General features: G+C 45.2%; 1 protein-coding gene across 1 annotated transcript in view; it reads right to left on the minus strand.

Moving 5' to 3' along the window:
• FAM3D (family with sequence similarity 3 member D) overlaps positions 1 to 2091 on the minus strand; it is an 80522-nt gene extending 78431 nt beyond the window's left edge. The window contains exon 1 of the mRNA XM_021069099.1: positions 1888 to 2091. The gene's annotated coding sequence lies outside the window, so the exon portion shown is untranslated. The remainder of the gene's footprint in view (positions 1 to 1887) is intronic.

Raw genomic sequence — 7516 nt, forward strand, 5'->3', positions numbered from 1 at the left:
ATATCATATGATATTTAGATGTGTAATCTAAAAAAGGATACAAATGAGCTTATTTACAAAAAAGAAATAGACTCACAGACATGGAAACTTAGAGTTACCAAAGGGGAAGGTGTGGGGGAGAGGGACAAATTAGGAGATTGGGATTAAAATATACACATGCCTATATATCAAACAGATAACAGACGAGGACTTGCTATATAGCCCAAGGAACTGTAGTCAATATCTTATAATAACCTATAATGAAAGAATGTAAAAAAGTGTATTTGTGTGTGCATGTATAACTGAATCATTTTATACCAGAAACACAACATTGTAAATTGACTAAATTACAATAACAAGTAAGATTAAAAAAATTGTCCAAGTACAACCTGGTAGATGTAATGGCTTTGGTCACCAATGTAAATCCTTTTTAATTCATGGACTATTCATTGCAGGGTCAGGGAGGAAATCTAATGAACTGCTGGTACTGCTTCGGAGGGGCATTCAGCAGCAGACAGACCTCTCCACCACCCTGGTTACAGTTGCTGGGTGTTGGCTTAAAGGTTTTGAGGGGGAGGGAGTGGGAGGGATTGGGAGCTTGGGCTTATCAGACACAACCTAGAACAGATTTATAAGGAGATCCTGCTGAATAGCATTGAGAACTATGTCTAGGTACTCATGTCGCAACAGAAGAAAGGGTGGGGGAAAAAACTGTAACTGCAATGTATACATCTAAGGATAACCTGACCCCCTTGCTGTACAGTGGAAAATAAAAAAAAAAAAATAAAAAAAAAAGGGATTGAGAAATAGCCAGCATGCTGCCCCTTATCCAGCACCTTCTCCTGCTCTTCTATGTGAGGCAGATCACTTAGGGCTTCAGACCAACAGCCAGGGGCCTAAAAGTCAACTCCTAAGATGAATCAACCAACACTCATCCAGGGAATGTTTACTTACTACTGTCAGGTCCAAAGCCACAGAGACATGAGGGCCTTGACCCAAGGCCACTGTCCTTATTCTCACAGAATTTTAACACCCCAAACTCTCTCCACTGCTAAGCTAACACTAAAGACAGACGAGACTGCCAAATCCAACTCTGAGCATCAGAGTCTTACCCACTTTATCTGGTGTCCAAATTCACCGACAATTTTCCTAACACAAGTTATCTCCAGGCACAGGTAGAGCCAGGAGAGGCTGGGACCACTGGTGTAGTCCCCAGACCCCCTCTTCCTCCAGCAGAATTCCCCCTCCTCCAGATTAAACAAATGAACTCTCTAAGCAATGCCGTTGGGGGAAACACCAGGAAGAGAGGTGTTTCGATCATGAATCATTTCCATGTTACACCCACTAAGTACAAAGGGTACGTGACATCTTCCAGGGAGCCAAGCCCCATAAATCTACGGATTCCAGCTTTGTTTTCCACGAGCAACCCAGACACCTCTCGTACATCCTGCTGAAAGCCCTCCCTGGGTGAGGACACTCTCCCTGTAAATACTATCCATGTTCTCCTGAAGGTCAGTCAGAAGCATGTTTAAGAGGGGCTTTGATTGGGTTGCTTTCCTTTCTTTCCCAAGGCATCCCCTTAAGTGGGAGAGAGTGGATGGCAAGCTCTGCTCACATGTCTCTCCAGGTGCCCCCACTGACAAGCAGCATCTGCCACAGGTGGATGTGGAGTCGGGGGTGGGGAGGGCTGCAGTTCTGTGGCTCCCAGCATCTCTGAGCAAGACTGTCCTGCTCATAGGAGGCCTTGAGGGAGCAGTGTGCGGTGAAAGTCATGACTGAGTGTTGGGGGAGAAGACCCTCAAACCAGAGTCCCTGGGTTCCAGGGCTTTCTACCCATGCTCTGGTGTATTCCAGGGGATAAAAGTTCAGACCCTAGAGTGAAAAAACCATGTGTTCTCCACTCCTTACCAGTTGTGATCTTGCTCAGGTTCTCAAGTCTTTAGAATTCCAGAAAGGAGAAGGACATTAATGCCGAAACTCAGCCTCTGTTCACCAGTGCAGAATCGAAATGCGGAGGTAGAGTCTTGGGCGAAGCAGAAAAAAATAGCTTTACTGCTTTGCCAGGCAAAGGAGGCCACAACAGACCAGTGTGCTCAAAACTGTGTGTCTGGGCCTGGAGTGGGTAATGAGGAGTCTTATAGTGTTCTAGGAGCTGGGCGTGGTCAGCTTGTGGACATTGTTTTGATTGGTTGGTGGTGAGATAATTGGGAGTCAGCATCACCAACCTCCTGGTTTCAGCTGGTCTGGGGTCTACATGCTTGTGGGCAGCAGTTAACGTCTAACACCTGGTGGGGTTAAGCCAAACCACAAGGCTCAGAATATTATCTATAGTCCTTGAGGAAGAACTCAAGGGTCCTTCACTTTGTTGAATGGCTAAACTATTGTTATTTTGTCTTGCTTGACGATTTTCCTTTCTTTCTGCATTTTCACACCAGTCTGGTTAAGTTTCTTCTTCTTCTTTCTTTTCTTTTTTTTTTTTTTTTTTGTCTTTTTAGGGCCACACATGCAGCACATGGAAGTTTACAGCTACAGCTGCCGGCCTACACCACAGCCACAGGAACATGGGATCCGAGCTGCGTCTGTGACCTACACCACAGCTCGAGGCAATGCCAGCTCCTTTAACCCACTGAGTGAGGCCAGGGATGAAACCACATCCTCATGGGTACTAACTGGGTTCTTAACCCACTGAGCCACAACGGAAACTCCATGAATTTAATCTTTGACTAAGGTTTTCCTCAGACAAAAAGCAGGCAGAGGACATTTGTGCAGGACTGTTCTGGGAAGGCCCTGTAGGGTCCTGCTCTGTTAACAACATTGCCAATCCCTGTTTTTCTAGGGCTTACTCTGGGCCTATTCTAATGCTTCCCAGTGCCCTGGGCCAAGGGGTTGGGACCCTACTGTTATCCTCACTTTGCAGACAGGGAAATTGAGGCCCAGGGAGGTTAAGTGACTCACCCACAGCCATGTACCTTAAGTGTGTGGAGGGCGCAGTCAAAGCCAGACAAACTCTTTCATTTTGTTTTTTGTTTTGTTTTTTAGGGCCGAACCTGCCACATATGGAAGTTCCCAGGCTGGGGGTCGAATCAGACGTGCAGCTGCTGGCCTACGTCACAGCCACAGCGATATGATCCAAGCCGAGTCTTGACCTACACCACAGCTCACAGCAATGCTGGATCCTTAACCCACTGAGTGAGGCCAGGGATCAAACCTGCACCCTCATGGATCCTAGGCAGATTTCTTTTCTGCTGAAACAGGACGGGAACTCCCCAGACAAACTCTTGACTGGGGCAATACATTCCCTGACTTGGTTCGATTAGTGGGGCTGCCTTTGCCAAAGTGACTTCATCAAGGACCCCAGCAGTTATCTCTAACCCTATCTCTAACCCCTCTTTTTCTCTACTGTAAACTGTGTGAGTTTCCAAGTGGCTACTTTTCATTTCCTGTCCTATGGAGAGTGAATGGCTATTATAAGTAGAAATAAAGCAAGATTTGTCAAAAAAAAAAAAAATCAGAGGAAAAACAAAGTGTAAACAAAGAGTTGAGAATGGATTTTATATGTCAGGATACTGTGTTGAAGCAACATTAATACCAGTTTGCTGGCAAAAATCCATGTTTGTTGGACAGCCATCTAAACACATGGATGGCCATCTAAATGCATAAAGTCCTTAGTGGGATCAGTAGCAATAAGAGCAGCCTAGCAAAAATGGAACAGGCTCTGGCCTCCAAACCTGTCAGGACCCCTGTGACCCTAGCCTAGTCCCTTTACCTGCCCCTCTCCCTTCCACAGGCCTCTGTTTCTCTACCTGTTCAATAAGATGACCCCTGAGCAGGCCAGCCAGGTACTGCCAGCTCTGACCTGCTATGTGGCTAGCCATGTCCTCTACTGGCCCTTCAACAGCATCGGACATCTTTTGGAGAACACAGATGTCTCACAAAGATTAGGGGGAGTGGCTGTTTTTTTGGATTCTTGATTCCACTTAGGAATCTAATGAAAACTACAGATCCACTTCCCAGCAACATCTACATACATACAACATATGACCCACAATTTCAGGAGATTTCTAGAAACTTCCGCCATTGCTCATGGATTTCAGGTTAAGAACCACTGGTGTTAGGCAACTGTATGCTTGCAATGTGAAGATAGAAGCACAAGAAATTGGGTTCAGAAACACAACACATGAGGAAAACATGAACAGAATTTCCCCAAACTCCTATTGTGGTGGGTACTTTCTTGGATGGCTCTCAGTGACCCTTGCTGCCTGGCACTCATGCTTGGTGTAATTCCTTCCCCTTGAGTGTGATCTGGACCCACTGGCTGGCACAGGATGCAGCAAGAGTGAAGGGATGTCACTCTGTGCCCCTCTGCTGCCTAGTCACTTGCTCTCTCTCATAGAAGCTGGCTGCCCTGTGAAGAGGCCCATGAGGCCAGGAACCAGCAAACAGCCAGTGAAGAGCTAAGGACTTCAGTCCAGTGGCCCATGAGGAAAGAAATCCTGCCAACAATCACATGAGTGTGGAAGCAGATGAGACTTAAGATGAGGTCATAGCTCCAGTTGATATTTTGATTACAGCTTTGTGAGGTGAAGTCCTTAACTAAGCTGTGCCTGGGTTCCTGACCATAAGAGTGTTTATTGTTTTAGGCTACCAAACAATAATTTGGGTAATTATTTGGGGTAATTTGTTGCACAGCAATAGATACATTCACAGTCAAACTCCAGGTGCAAATACCATACAAAAGCCCAGGAAGCCTCTGAGAGGGATGCTCAGTAGGCTCAGTGCCCTTCAAAAGCATGAAAGCAGCCTGTATCTCGGGATTCCAGGCTAGGGTGTGCAGGTGATCTTAACTCCTCAGGAGCCACGTGCCACTCAGCCACTGCCAATGCCAAGTCTCCCTTGGGTGTCTGAGATCTTCTGGCTTTTCCTTCCAGGCTCTGGCTTTGTTCTATGGCCAAACACTACAGGAAAAGAAAGTTGACTGGCTTTCACCATCGAGAATGATGAAGTGGTCATCAATTTGTCTCTCTAGGGCAGACATTCTGTTGCCACAGAGAAGAGGTGACCTTTGCTCAAACTGTGGATGTGACATATTATGTCTTTTGGCTCCCCAGTCGGCTCACGGGAGTCATGTCACAAGAAGCCAAGAGGCTGCAGCCTGGACAAATGGCTCTGGGCAAATTGGCGGCTGTGATGAAGGACGGGTCGTTTAGAGGTTGGTTATGCCAAGTTGGATAACCATCAGAGTACAAATCATGCCAGCAGGAAGACATAACGTCAGCTACCATAAAGCATGGAAACAGCCAGTAAGGCGTGCACAGTTGCCCTGGGGAGGTGGGGGTTGCCTGAGATCACAGCACAGGTGGGGTAAAGCCTCCATTAATTTTTAAACTTCTCTGGCCCTGGGGGATCACATCCCAGCAGGAAGGAAGCCATTTTCCACTGCATCGCCTGAATCTTGTCCTATGAGTAGTAGGGAGACTCAGGAGGCAGAGACACTGTACCCTCCTGGGCACCTGCATTTCAACAGGAGACTCTTAGGGCCAGGAAAAAAAAAATTCAAGATTGAAGGGAAATGAGCTGCGAAGGTTGTTCTTGATTCATCAGCGTCTCTACTCTTGGTTCTAGAAATCATCACTTGTCAGAGTTCCCCATGAATCAGGTAGCAAAAAATGGGGGGATCTGTTAGGAATTCTGCTGTGCACTTGCAAAGGAACCTGGTCACTGTGCTTAACTCAATAAAATAGAGGTGTCTGAACCTTTTTGGTCAATGGCCTCCTTTGGCAGTCAAAGGAATCATGTGGAAGAATGCTTTTGCATGCATAAAATAAAATATGTAAGATCATGAAGGAAGCCAACTATATTGAAATAGTTAACAAAATATTTAAAAGTGCAAATTTGGGTTATAGTAATAACTTTCTTTTCAAATTAATGCATTAAATAACTATATCAAACCATGAGTCTAATAACAAACCACCAGAATTTCAAAATATTGATGACTATGTGATAAATCAAGATAAAAACAACAATTGTAATGTTAAATGGAAATACCTGTGATTTCTAGTGATGAAGTGTAGGCATTGCTGATACTGTTCTGGTTTTTTGCCCACATTCATAATGGAATGGGATGCTTGATCTTAGTTTGAGGTTTGTAAAAATGATGCAAACTTTCCCCCATTCAAGTTCATGAAACTGATTTCTTTCCAAGGATGGCTTGGGATAAGTAAATCCAGGGAAAGAAGCTTATTCTTTTTGTGTATAACATGTCTGGAAGTTGTAGTCCAAGACTAGTGCAGCTATTCAAGGAAGAATTAAGAGCTCCCAGCCTTGCCTTCTTCCTTCCTTCCTTCCTTCCTCCCTCCCCCCCCTTCCTTTCTTCCTTCCTTCCTCTCTTTCTTTTTGGGCCACACCCAAGGCATATGGAGGTTCCCAAGCCAGGGGCTGAATCGGAACTGCAGCAGCCGGCCCACACCACAGCCACAGCAACACCACATCCAAGCTATGTTTGCGACCTATACCGCAGCTCACAGCAATGCTGGATCCTTAACCCACTGAGCGAGCCTGGGATTGAACCTGCATCCTCATGGATGCTAGTCAGATTTGTTTCCACTGAGCCATGATGGGAACTTCCCCTTCTGGCTTCTTGCTCCAATATCATTAGCATGTGACTTTCACCCTCATGGTTGCAAAATGGCTGTGGCATCTCCAGGCATTGCTTCTGCATTTCACTTAGGAAGAAGAGGTGTGTTCCAGCTGAGTCTGTCCCTTGCTATCAGGAAAACAACCATTTTCCTGGAAGCACCACTCTGTTTACTCCAGTTGACACCTCATTAGCCAGAATTGGTGACTTGGTCATATCTAGCTACACAGGAATCTGGGGAGGGAATATTCTAACACTGCTGCCTAAACCAGTGTTGACAGTAAAATGAAGGGGAGAAGGATATTGGGTAGATCAACCAATGTTGGCTATGACTGATGTCTGACATTATAAATTTTCTTCTCATAGCTTCTGACTTCCACCATTCCCATTTGGATTAGCTATAGGGGAATTCAAGGTTGGCCTCATTCATTTAATTCCTCACCCATATGTTCATTTGCTACTTAAGTGAAGGTCGATTTTGTGCCTGGTCTTGTTAGGCATTGGATTAACTGTGTTGAACAAGATATCCATGACCAGGAATCCCTTGGATGCTATGGGGAGAGATGATAAGAAACATAGTGTAGTGAGATTACAACATTCACTCATGCTATTCCCAGATGGGGAAGAAAACACTACCTTTTATTTCCTGTAACCCATCTGATCTTCCCTGTGACTGCCTTCTGCTGGGGAGAGATGAAGCTTAACGAGCCAATAATATCTCAGGCTCTTAGTGTTTCAATGGTCTCTCTACAGTTCAAGTATCCAGTTTGTTCAAATTTCATCTGCATCTGACAAAATTTTTTTTATAGAATATTATTCAGCCTTTATTTATTTTATTTATTTATTGGTATTTTTAGGGCCGCACCCATGGCATATGGAAGTTCCCAGGATAGGGGTTCAATC

Source organism: Sus scrofa, chromosome 13 (assembly GCF_000003025.6).
Source record: "Sus scrofa isolate TJ Tabasco breed Duroc chromosome 13, Sscrofa11.1, whole genome shotgun sequence".
Lineage (NCBI taxonomy): Eukaryota > Metazoa > Chordata > Mammalia > Artiodactyla > Suidae > Sus > Sus scrofa.